General features: G+C 42.8%; 1 protein-coding gene across 1 annotated transcript in view; it reads right to left on the bottom strand.

Annotated features, from left to right (window-relative positions):
* The window catches only part of C7BH4orf51 (chromosome 7b C4orf51 homolog), a 51,971-nt gene that overhangs the window by 17,291 nt on the left and 21,058 nt on the right, over nucleotides 1–13,622 (bottom strand). The window lies entirely within an intron of this gene.

Below are 13,622 nucleotides of genomic sequence, written 5' to 3'. Positions count from 1 at the left end.
TGATTATCACAGCTGAGTGGTGAGGGAGGCTGCAAACAGGGAAGAAAGGCAAAGACTCACAGCCACCAGGGCTCGGAACTCAACAAAAGGCCATGGATCCCAATTACTGCTTCGGGCAGTCCATCAGAAACCCACTCATGAGCTGCTTGGGATGCCTCACCTGCAGACCACCCCAGCTGGCCCATGGGTACACCCAATGCCCCACGTGCATCACTACTCCTTCCCCTGTAGCCTGTTCTCCATATGTGTCCCTGGAGACACCAAGTGCAAGCCTCTGCAGATGGCATGTGCAGACAGCCCACCCAACTCCATGAGACTGGGAGAAAGCACACAAATGTGAGCATTTTAGGGCACTGCTCTAGGGAAGACAAACAAGAGCCTCTCAGTGTCTGGTCTTGCTCTGCAGGATTGACAGAAGCCATACAATCTTAAGAATTCCCTCCAAAGAGGGAGTAAGAGGGGTGGAATGGGCGCATCCATAGAAAAGGCCTGAGAGAGCCATCAAATACCCAGCTGAGCTGACTGGTGAATGTGTTTCTCCCCTGAAGCCGGTCAGTGAAGACTGGAGGATGTGACTATATCTCCAAAGGCAAAGACAGTACCTCAAGACTTTGAGCAATAAGAAAAATCAAGGAAACATGTCACCACCCAAGAAACACTGTATTTTTCCAGTTACCAACCCCCCAAAATGGAGCTCTACAAATTTCCTGACAAATTTAAAATAACTGTTATGAAAAAGCACAGTGAGCCACAAAGAGAACACAGATAACTTAATGAAATCAGGAAAACAGCACATGAACCAAATGAGAAGTTCAACAAACAGAAATAAAAAACAAACAGAATAGGTAGGTCAGAAGATACAAACTGGCAGATACGTAGGAAGAACGAGTCTAGAGATCTAATGAACACGTGAGGATTGTAGGTAATAAAACTGTACTAGATCCTGGATTCATGCTATTAATCAATGAGTAGATTTTAGCTGCTCTTGCCATAAGAAAGGGTAATTATGTGAGATGATGGATATTTAATTTGCTTCATTATGGTAACCTGTTTACTATATATGTACTCTATAGCATCATATTGTATACAAGCGTACTTTAGAGACAGTGTGGGTTCAGTTCCAGTCCATTTCAAGAAAGAAAACATCACAATAAAGTGGGTCACATGAACTTTTTGTTTCCTAGTGCATATAGAAGTTATGTTTACCCTATGCTGTAGTCTATTAAGTGTGCAATAGCATTATGCCTAAAAATAAAATGAGCCAGGTGCAGTAGCTCACACCTGTAATCCCAGCACTTTGGGAGGCCAAGGTGGGCACATTATGTGAGGTCAGGAGTTCAAGACCAGCCTAGCCAACATAGTGAAACTCCGTCTCTACTAAAAATACAAAAATTGGCCAGGCATGGTGGCAGGTGCCTATAATCCCAGCTACTCGGAAGGCTGAGCCAGGAGAATCGTTTGAACCCAGGAGGCGGAGCTTGCAGTGAGCCGAGATTGCACCACTGCACTCCAGCCTGGGCAACAGAGTGAGACTCCATCTCAAAAATAAAAACAATAAAATAAAAAGAAATAAAATGGACATACCTTAATTTAAAAATACTTTCAAAGTTGGAATCAATCATCTTAAACCCTGTTGCTGCGTTATCAATTCAGTTTATTTAATATTGTAAATTCTTTGTTGTCATTAAAATAATGTTCATGGCATCTTCACCAGGAGTAGATTCCATTTCAAGGAATCAGTTTCTTTGCTCATCCATAAGAAGCGACTCCTCATCTATTAAAGTTGTATTATGAGATGGCAGCAATTCAGTTACATCCTTAGGCTCCACCTCTAATTCTAGTTCTCTTGCTACTTCTATCCCATCTTACACATACTTACTCCACTGAAGTCTTAAACCCCTCAGAGTCATCCACAGGGGATGGAATCAACTTCTTCCAAACTCCCGTTAATTTTCATATTCTGACCTCCTTCTATTAATGAAAAATATTCTTAATGGCATCTAGATTGGAGAATCCTTTCCAGAAGATTTTCAATTTACTTTGCTCAGATTCATTAAAGGAATCATTATCTATGGTGGCCATAGCCTTATGAAACATATTTCTTAAATAATAAAACTTGAAAGTCGAAATTTCCTCCTAATCCATAGGCTACAGAATGGATGTTGTGTTAGCAGGCATGGAACCAACATTAAACTCCTTGTACATCTCCATCAGAGTTCTTGAGTGACCAGGTGCATTGTCAGTGGGCAGTAATATTTTGAAAGGAACCTTTTTTCCCAAGTGGTAAGTCTCAAGAGTGGGCTTATATATTCAGGAAGTCATGCCATAAACAGAAGTGCTGTCATTCAGGCTTTGTTGTCCCATTGATACAGCACAGGTAGACTGGATTTAGCATAATTCTTACGGGCCCTAGGACTTTCAAAATAGTAAATAGCTTTGGCTTCAACTTAAAGTCACCAGCTGCATTAGCCCCTAACAAGAGAGTCAGCCTGTCCTTTGAAGTTTTGAAGCCAGGCTTTGATTTCTTCTCTCTAGCTATGAAAGTTCTCGATGGCATCTTCTTCCAACAGAAGACTGTTTTGTCTACATGGAAAATATATTGTTTAGTACAGCCACCTTCATTAATTACCTTAGCTATGTCTTCTGGACAACTTGTTGCAGCTTCTACATCAGCACTTGCTGCTTCACCTTGCACTTTTATGTAATGGAGATTGCTTGTTTCTTTACATGAACCAACAACAACTGCTAGCTTCAAATTTTTCTTCTGCACCTTCTTTGCCTCTCTCATTCTTCCTAGAATGAAGAGAGTTAGGGCCTTTCTCTGGATTAGGCTTTGGCTTAAGAAAATGTTGTGGCTGCTTTGATCTTTTATTCAGACAACTAAAACTTTCCCCATATTAGCAATAAGGCTGTTTTGCTTTCTTATCATTTGTGCGTTCACTGTAGTAGCACCGTTTATTTCCTTCAAGAACTTTTTCTTTGTATTCACAACTTGGCTAAATGTTTGGTGTAAGAGGCTGAGCTTTTCATCTGTCTTGGCTTGCAATATGCCCTCCTTACTAAGCTAAACCGTTTTAGCTTTTAATTTAAAGTGAGAAATATGTGATTCTTCCTTTCACTCAAACAATTAGAGGCCATTGTAGGGTTATTAATTGGCCTAATTTCAATATTGTTGTGTCTTAGGGAAGTGGGAGGCCCAAGGAGAGGAGAGAAATGGGGAAATGGCTGGTTGGCAAAGCAGTCAAAGTTTATCAATTAAGTTTGCTGTCTTATATGAGTGTGGTTTGTGGTGTCTCAAAACAATTACAATAATAATATCAAACATCACTAATTGCAGATTACCATGACAGACACAATAATAATGAAAATTTTAAAATATTGTGAGAATTATCAAAATGTGACACAGAGACAAGAAGTGAATACATGCTGTTGGAAAAATGGCAGCAATAGATTTGCTTGATGCAAGGTTGCCACAAACTTTCAATTTGTGAAGCACAACAGAGCAAAATGTAATAAAACAAAGTGTTCCCGTACCTTAAGCAAGCACAATAAAATTTATTTTAAAAAATTCTGGAGCTGAATAATGCAATAAATGAAATAAAAAATGCAATGGAGAGCATCAGCAGCTAACTTGATCAAGCAAAAGAAAGAATCTATGAACTCAAAGCAGATCATTTGAAACTACCCAGTCAGAGGAGAAAGAAGAAAAAAATGAATGAAAAGAAATGAGGAAGGCCGGGCGCGGTGGCTCACGCTTGTAATCCCAGCACTTTGGGAGGCTGAGGCGGGCAGATCACAAGGTCAGGAGATCGAGACCGTGGTGAAACCTTGTATCTACTAAAAATACAAAAATTTAGCCGGGTGTGGTGGCAGGCGCCTGTAGTCCCAGCTACTCGGAGAGGCTGAGGCAGGATAAGGGCATGAACCCGGGAGGCAGAGATTGCAGTGAGCCGAGATTGCACCACTGCACTCCAGCCTGGGTGACAGAATGAGGCTCCATCTCAAAAAAAAAAAAAAAAAAAGAAAAGAAATGAGGAAAGGCTATGGGATTTGTGGAACACTATCAAGAGAACTAATATACATATACAGACTATGGTAGTACCAGAAGGAAAAGAGAAAGAAAGTACCAGAAGGGAGAAAGAAGTGGAAAACTTATTTAAAGAACAAAAACTCCCCAAATCTGGAGAGAGATATGGACAGCCAGGTACATGAAGATCAAAAATTCCCAAACAGATTCAACCCAAAGGTGAATTTTCCATTGTTGGGCGAGGTGTTAGAGCCCCAGCAATGGAAAGTGATCAGCTTGCAGGTAGCAGGGTAGTAAGAATAATTTACCAACAACAGTATAGGTTTGAAAAGTAGTTTTATTAGAACACTGGAGAAAAGTGCAGTGGGGCACCTCAACAATAGAGGACTGAGTGCATTGTGGTGGATTTTTCCTTAGGGGTATTTATGGACCTTAAAGCAGAAGCTTTAAGGGTAATTTGGACCATATTAGCCATGTAGGTTATGGTAAATGATTACATTTGTAGACATTTTGGTGCCTTGATGTAAGCAAGGGTTGCACAATGAGTTTTGATATGCATCCATTCTGGAGATGTATAAAAATTCTAGTTACTTATAAATTTGGGGGAAAGAAGACTGGTACCACATGCCAGCTTTAGATAATAGGAAAATCTAATTACTTCTAAATTCTTCAGGTAAGTTTTGCCTCTGGATGGTCATCAAGTGATCTTTGCTTTCTTCAGCCATGACACATTAAATCAAACTGTCACAGTAGGTAGCTAATCAGACATGAGCAGAACAGGAGAGGGCTCCCCACCCCTACCCCACACCCCCCACCACACATACACACCAGGAATGTCATGCAACCATCAGAGAGACAGGCTTAACTGTCTTTCTAAAGAAATAATTGGCCACAACCAATGCCAGGGAAAGACAGTCTCTCAACAAACCAAAACACCTGAAACTGGTAATCAGCAGCTTCCTGATAAGATTTCAGGAGATGGGTAAGTGGGCTCAAGTGTGCACATTAAGAGGCAAAATGGCAGAGTTTAACTAGTATATGACCTTCTAGGGACATTTGACTGGTAAGGGAAGGGTGCCTCAAGTGAGCATGTGTACAATCCAGTACACACACTGTGCATGCTCCCCTCCCAAGTGTTAGCAGGCCACTGCACATGCAGACAGCCCACCCCAAGGGAAGAATCAGGAGAGAAGGAACACAATACCCCAGAAGCAGACCAACATATAAAACCCCAAGTCAAAATGTCAAGCTGCACATCTGATCTCTCAAGTCACCTGCTTGGCCCTCTTCCAAGGATACTTTACCTCTTTTCATTCCTGCTCTAAAGTCTTTTACCAAACTTTCACTACTGCTCTAAAACTTGCCTCTGTTTCTCCTTCTGCCTTATACCCCTGAGTTGAATTCTTTCTTTTGAGAAGGCAAGAGCTGAGACTGCTGCAGATCTGTATGGATTCGCTGCTGGTAACATACTTTGGTGCTATGATTCAAATACATTCTGCTGTTAACATACTTTGGTGCTGTGACTCAGCTACGTTCCACTGCTAACATACTTTGGTGCTACATGACTCAGATATGTTCCCTAGTGGTAAGAGACTTCTACACCTTGCCTTCTTCAGCTGGAGGCATTCAACCTCTGTACATGGTTTTCTTCTCCCCTTTTACTCTCTTGCTTACTAACCAACCCCCAGAATGATTCCTCTCAGCTGCAAATGGCTCTGCTCCTCCTGGCTGATCTCTCAGCTCACCCTGGCAGGTGGCTTGTAGGGGTCAGAAAGACCTTGGGGCCCACATCAAGTAGAACTGAGGTACTAATGGCCCTCCTAAACAGGGAGCCCATGAGAATGGTAGGACTAAAGCCTAAACCCATGCAATGCTTGGGGTTTCTTCTGCTTTTTCAACTAAAATTACCTCTTTCCCCAAAAAACTGACACTGCCTATTCTCCTGTTTTCTGAAACGGCCTTGCACACCTGCCAGACTGTCTGCCTCAGGGGCAAGTCCACCTCTTTGTTTTCGCTTTTGCATGCCACGTGACTTCTTAAACACAAACTCCCTGTAATTCATGTTCCTGCAGCTCTTGATGCATTTGCATGGCAACAAAGACATGGGCTTCCTTGCAGGTATCCCCTGAGATTTATACTTGTTTTTACCCTACCAACTTGGATGACTTCCAACCCTTCCCCTGTCTCTTGGCACATTGTGGGGACAGACACTAATTGGAACCCTGGCTCTGCCAGCAACTTATGACTTGCCATATGCTTTTTGTTCCTGTTACGCTCTAGGGGTAAGTTTTTCAGTGGCTTTTGAAGCAGTTTGTCCACCTGCATAGGGCCTCACTCTGTGGCCCTTTAAAAGCCCCACATACTTGCTTTTTTTGAGTTAGAACCCCTCGGGAAGGAGGCAAAGTTGTTCCTTTGCCATTTGTGAGTTCTTACTCCAAGCCCCAAGTTCTCTGGGGGTTACTACTTTATGTCAAGAGGGCAAATAAATGCTTCCCTCTAGAATCCAAGGGTTGCTGTTTTTGCGAGCATATGAAGGCTTCCCATGAGTATTCCTCTCACATCCTCCCACTTCTTCCTGTAGCCTCCATTTCTCTAATCACTTCCATGCCCTTCTCAACATGCATCAAGACCTTCAAGGTCATATTCAAAGGAAGGGAAGTCCAGTCCCCTTGAGGCAGTTAGCTGAAAAGCAGGCCTCTTTTCTACTTAAAAAACATGGAAAATGGGAATCTGAGAAAAGATAATGGTTTTGTTGCTAAAATGCTCCAAGTGAGAGTCACTATGAGGTCATGGAGACAAGGATATTGGCCAGCCCAAGATCGTAGGCACAAGAGACCCACAGGACAGAGATAAAGCTTGGTCCCAGACTAACAGATTACCATTAGAAAAGAGATGAAGGCAAGGTTAGGGGTATATGGTAAGACTGGTTCATTCTGGAACCCCAAGGATAAACAAGGAGCCCACTGCTCACTCCAGTATCTCCTCTGTTCTCAAGTGCATAATTGTGATGAGATGGGACCAAGGTAAAGGGTACATGGTAAGACCGGTTCATTCTGGAACCCTAAGGATGAATAGGGGATGCCCCATATAAGATAACAGGAAAGTAAGAGGGGACACCTTGTTTTTACTTTTTTCTCCTCTGTTATCTCTTCACAGACAGGTAATCTTGTCTCAATACCACAGGACATGCCCCTTGGATGTATCACCCAAAACAGAAAGATCTCCCCAAACCTTGAAACAAGAAACTAGTTTTCCTTTGTAATACAATTTGGCTTAAAAATGAAAGGGGAGGAAATTACAAAAGTCAGCCTTGGAACCTAGTGCCACTGTGCAGGAGGTCCTCAGATTAGCCTCTTCAGTCTTTCATAACTGAGAGCAGAAAAATGAGGACAGGGCTAAGGAAAAGGAGAAACAAAGGGAAAGGAGGTGAGCTCAACTATTGGCTGCTCTGCGAGCCCACTAGCCCCCTCCAGGTTGCCCTAAGGACACTTCTCCAGGTAACTACCATTGGTGCAGGAAGCCAGGGCACTGGAAGGCACTGCCCCAATGGGATAAAAGCTATGTGCATGGCTTGCCTCTTCTGCCAGAAGGTCGGCCACCGGAAATGAGACTGCTCCGAGGGCCAAGCCACCCCTGGGACAGAATCCCAACTCCTGATGGCCTTGAGCTGAAGGGGCTGTCTGCTCTGACTGGCTTCCAAATCAGACACTGTCATCAACAGGACAAAGTTGAGGGCAATTCTGGAGGTGGCAAGTAAACTTATAAATTTCCCTTTTGGGTTCAAGAGCTGCCTACTCTGTGCTAATCTCCTTCTGTGAGCAACTTTCCTCCAAATCCTGTCAGGTAATGGGGAAATGGCACCCCCTCCCTCCAAAAGAAAAAATTCACATCCCTTTATATTACTTAAGGGACCAGTCCCTGGTGATGTCTAAATACCCAACACCTCTTTAGGGCAAAAATATATTTTCCAAGATGGGTGCTTGCTTAATATTTACTTGACCTCTGAATTCATCTTTCTAATAGCTCTATTTCTCCTAGGAAACCTACCTAAATCTTTAACCAATAACTTCAACCTAGACAGTCCTACCCAGTGGTATAGAAATAGCCCACACTTATTCAGACAAGCATTAGCAAAAGTCTAACTGAGCAATCTCTTGGGGTGGGATAACTTCTCCAGTACAGTATGTAAATAACCTCCTCATTTTTTCGCCCTTTACAGAACTTGCAAAGCAACATGCAGTACAAATCTTAACTTTCTAATGGAAGGAAAATGATTTTTGTTGAATTCAAAGATTCTAAAGGCACGAAGGTTATAAAGAAGAGATTTTATATAAAAAAGTATCTTGTATGGGCCGGGCGCGGTGGCTCATGCCTATAATCCCAACACTTTGGGAGGCTGAGGCGAGTGGATCATGAGGTCAGGAGACCGAGATCATCCTGGCTAACACAGTTAAACTCTGTCTCTACTAAAAAAATACAAAAAATTGGCTCACGCCTGGTGGCCCAGCACTTTGGGAGGCCAAGGTGGGCTGGATCACCTGAGGTCAGGAGTTCAAGACCAGCCTGCCCAACATGGTGAAACCCCGTCTCTACTAAAAATCCAAAAATAAATTAGCCAGGCGTGGTAGTGGGCACCTGTAATCCCAGCTACTCGAGAGGCTGAGGCAGGAGAATCGCTTGAACCCGGGAGGTGGAGGTTGCAGTGAGCCAAGATCCCACCACTGCACTCTAGCCTGGGCGACAAGAGTGAAACTCTGTCTCAAAAAAAAAAAAAAAAAAAAAATTAGCTGGGCATGGTGGCAGGCCCTTGTAGTCCCAGCTACTGCGGAGGCTGAGGCAGGAGAATGGCATGAACCCAAGAGGCAGAACTTGCAGTGAGCCGAGATTGCGCCACTGCACTCCAGCCTGGGTGACAAAGCTAGACTCTGTCTCAAAAAAAAAAAAAAGAAGAGAATCTGTTTTCTTTTGTAACAGGACACAATTGGAGTAACTGGTTATTTTACCAAGGCTTTGACTGGAATGGCATGCTTTTCTTTAAGGAATCAAAATGGAATTATGAAGCCAATAAAAGCTCCTTCGGAAAACTGCCCTCATACCTTGGCTACACAGTCCCTATACAGGGTTCCTGGCCTGTGGTGAGTAAAGAATATCACTTTATAACAGGTCTAGAAGCCCCAAGTTATCTTGAGATCACAAGAGGAGAGAAATTTACCCATGTCATACGGGTATATGATGGTGCCAACCTAAGGCTTTAAAAAAGTTTTATCTGAAATTCCTTATGGAACACAGTTTTATTAAAGCCAATTTTAAAAGGAGTCTATATGGTAGATAATTATTCTCACTGTGCTTTATGCAAATAACCACACCAAGTATAATAAGACTAAAGCTTATATTGTGAACCAGTCAGTTCTACCATGATTTGTCTTTAATAAAACTGAGGACCGGAGAGAAAAAAATTCTGTTTCAAAAACTATGGTACACCTATTATTAGATTCTAGTCTCATCAGTTTTTGAGTTTTTGTCTGCAATTTAGACTAACCCTGCTTATTCCTGTGAATCAACCAGTGATCTCTGGCTGCAGCTCAGAAGAAACAAGATGGATGGGTAATGTAAAAATCTGGATCAATATTCTAATTCTGGGCACATGTTGGAATCAGCTAGCAACCCCATGCACCCAAGTCTCAGCAGGCATAACTATAGCCACCAGCTACCTGAGGATATTGACAGTCTCAATTTTTTGGAGCTATCATCACCCCCTTATTTTGGCTTGGCATTCTTCTAATTCTAATAATCCTATTTGTTGCCTCTCACCTTCAGGCCATCAAGCTCCAGATGATCGTCATTGAGGGATACTGTCCTCTCAATATTCAAGAGCCACCCATCTACAAAGGACCCCTAGACTGCTCATCACCGGGACACGACAGAGGCAAAATCCTGTCCCTGTCTCTCTTGGACCTGGTTGGATACTGCTTTCACCAACCCATGGAACCAGCTCTGCCATGACAGCTAGCAAGAGGCCAAGACCTGCAGAACAATCACTACCACCCCTCTCTGTCAGCAGGAATCAGTTACAGAAGACTGACCTTCATCCATTTTCCCCAAAGAATTGGGGTACTGGACTCTTGAGGGGGAAAATGTTAAAGTAGGTAGCTAGCCAGGCACAAGCAGGGCAGGAGACGGCCTAGCCTCCAACCTTGCCACACATACACACCAGAAATGTCAGGCAACCACCAGGTTATGGTCAGGTGATTGCTAACTGTCTCTTTAAAATAATAATCGGTCACAGCCAATGCTAGGGAAAGGCAGTCTCCCAATAAATAGAAACACCTGAAACTGGTGATCAGCAGCGTCCCGATAAGATCTCAGGAGTTTGATGAATGGGCTCAAGCTTGCACATTAAGAGGCAAAATTGTGGAGTTTAACTAGTATATGGCTTTCTAGAGACATTTGACTGGTAAGGGAAGAATGCCTCAAATGAGCATGTATGCAACTCCAGTAAACACACTGTGCATGCTCTCAAGTGTTAGCAGGCGACTGCAAGTGCAGACAGCCCACCCAAGGGAAGAAACGGGGAGAAGGGATGGAAGGCCTTGGAAGTATGCTAACGTATGAAACCCCAACCCAAAGGTCAAACTGCGCACTTGATCTCTCAAGTTGCCCGCTTTAGCCTCTTCCAAGGTAATCTCTCAAGTCACCTGCTTCACCCTCTTCCAAGTGTGCTTTACTTTCTCTCATTCCTGCTCTAAAGCTTTTCAATAAACTTTCACTCCTGCTCTGAAACGTGCTTTGGTCTCTCCTTCTGCTTATGCCCTTCAGTCAAATTCTTTCTTCTGAGGAGGCAAGAATTGCGATTGCTGCAGACCTGTATGGATTTGCCACCAGTAACAAAACTTTCAAAAATCAAAGACAGAGAGAATTTTGGAAGCAGCAAGAAAAAACATTTGTCCTAATTTCAAATTATATTAGAAAACTGTAGCAATCAAAAGAGCATGGCACTGGCATAAAAACAGACACACAGGCCAATGAAAAAGAATAGAGAATCCAGAAATAAACCCACGCATATACAGTTAACTAATCTTCAACAAAAGCACCAAGAATACACAATAGGGAAAGAATAGTGAAGGAAATTAAAATATTTTATCCAAAAATATATTTCTTTGACATATTTTTAAATAGCTGCTACTTGGCCAGCAGACAGAAGTGGCCTTGTGAAGCTATTCTTTTTTTTTTTGAGACGGAGTCTCACTCTGTCACCCAGGTTGGAGTGCAGTGGCGCGATCTTGGCTCACTGCAAGCTCCGCCTCCCAGGTTCATGCCATTCTCCTGCCTGAGCCTCTCCCGGTAGCTGGGACTACAGGCGCCCGCCACCACGCCCGGCTAATTTTTTGTATTGCTAGTAGAGACAGGGTTTCACCGCGGTCTCGATCTCCTGACCTCGTGATCCGCCTGCCTCGGCCTCCCGAAGTGCTGGGATTACAAGCGTGAGCCACCGCGCCCGGCCATGAAGCTATTCTAAGTGGGGGAAATTTGCATCTGTAGAGAATCTCCATTAATGAAGCCATGCCCCCTCCCCTTTCTATGCCTCCCCCCAGATCCAGGAGAGGTTGAGAGTCTGACACCTTTATTATTTATTTATTTAAAACTTTTCCCTCCAATACTGGCAGATGAACTGACACCTTTAAAAATCTGAAAAGAAACATTTGCCATCTATTCTCTCTGAGGGAGGCTTCATTAACATAAAAAAGCCATCTTTGCCAGCCAAGACTCCTCATTTCTCTCTCTCTAAACCTGCCTTGCCACTAAGCCTGATTTACCTGTTTCTGGACATGCTCTGAGTCTGCATTCTTTACTGTGGCCTCAGGATAATATACCTTTCTGTAACTCACTGGGAAGTTGGGCTTTTATTCTGAAGGCTCCCGTGGATGCATGTTAAATAAATTTTTATGCCTTTTCTTTTATTAATCAATCTGCCTCATGTCAGTGATTTTTTACCAAAGCTTTAGAGATCCAAGAGCCTATGGCTCCCACAGTAGTCTCGTCAATAATTAGGCTGAGAAAACTGGACATCGACATATAAAAGAAGGAAATTATACTCTTATCTTACACTATACACAAAAATCAACTCAAAATAGATTAAAGAATTAAATATAAGACCTGAAAACAAGAAACTCCTAGACAACATAGGGAGAAAGCTTTCTGACATTGGTCTTGGTAGTGAATTTTGGATATAACATCAATAGCAAAGTTTACTAAAGCAAAAATAAACAAATGGAACGATATTAAACAAAAACTTTCTACACAGGAAAGGAAACTGTCAGGCCCCTGAGTCCAAGCCAAGCCATCGCATCCCCTGTGACTTGCACGTATACATCCAGATGGCCTGAAGTAACTGAAGATCCACAAAAGAAGTAAAAACAGCCTTAACTGATGACATTCCACCATTGTGATTTGTTCCTGCCCCACCCTAACTGATCAATGTATTTTGTAATCTCCCCCACCCTTAAGAAGGTACTTTGTAATCTCCCCCACCCTTAAGAAGGTTCTTTGTAATTCTCCCTACCCCAGCGAATGTACTTTGAGAGATCCACCCCCTGCCCCCCAAAACATTGCTCCTAACTTCACCGCCTATCCCAAAACCTATAAGAACTAATGATAATTCACCACCCTTTGCTGACTCTCTTTTCAGACTCAGCCCGCCTGCACCCAGGTGAAATAAACAGCCATGTTACTCACACAAAGCCTGTTTGGTGGTCTCTTCACATGGACGCGCATGAAAGAAACTATCAACGAAATGAAAAGAAAACTCACAGAATAAGGGGAAATATTTGCAAACCATATCTCAGATAAGGAGTTAATATCCAAAATATATAATGAACTTGTAAACCAAAAATAAAATTCTAGGCCGGGTGCAGTGGCTCAAGCCTGTAATCCCAGCACTTTGGGAGGCCGAGGCGGGCGGATCACGAGGTCAGGAGGTCGAGACCATCTTGGCTAACACGGTGAAACCCCGTCTCTACTAAAAATACAAAAAAATAAGCCGGGCGTGGTGGCGGGCGCCTGTAGTCCCAGCTACTTAGAGAGGCTGAGGCAGGAGAATGGCGTGAACCCGGGAGGTGGAGCTTGCAGTGAGCCGAGATTGCGCCACTGCACTCCAGCCTGGGCGACAGAGTGAGACTCCGTCTCAAAAAAAAAAAAAAAAAAAAGATATAAATACAACTTATGTGCCTATCAATAAAGAATGGATAAAGAAAATGTGGTATGTACATACAATGGAAAATTATTCAGCCTTAAAGAGTTAAAGAGAAGGACATCTTGGTTTATGTGACAACATGGATGCACCTGGAGGACCTTATGCTAAGTGAAATTACTCAGCCACAGAAAGACAAAAACTACATGATTTCACTCATATGTGTAATCTAAAAAGTCAAAGTTACAGAAGCATAGTAGAACAGTGGTTACCAGGAGGTGTGAGGTAAGATAAATGGGGAATTTTTGGTCAAAGAGTACAAACTTTCAGTTATAAGAGAATACGTAAGGAGACCTTATGCACAGTATGGTGACTGGTTAATTAAAATGTATACTTAAAATTTGCTAA

This window comes from Nomascus leucogenys, chromosome 7b, assembly GCF_006542625.1.
Source record: "Nomascus leucogenys isolate Asia chromosome 7b, Asia_NLE_v1, whole genome shotgun sequence".
NCBI lineage: Eukaryota > Metazoa > Chordata > Mammalia > Primates > Hylobatidae > Nomascus > Nomascus leucogenys.
Note: the sequence above shows the minus strand (reverse complement) of the source record. Positions and strands in the feature narration are given on the sequence as shown.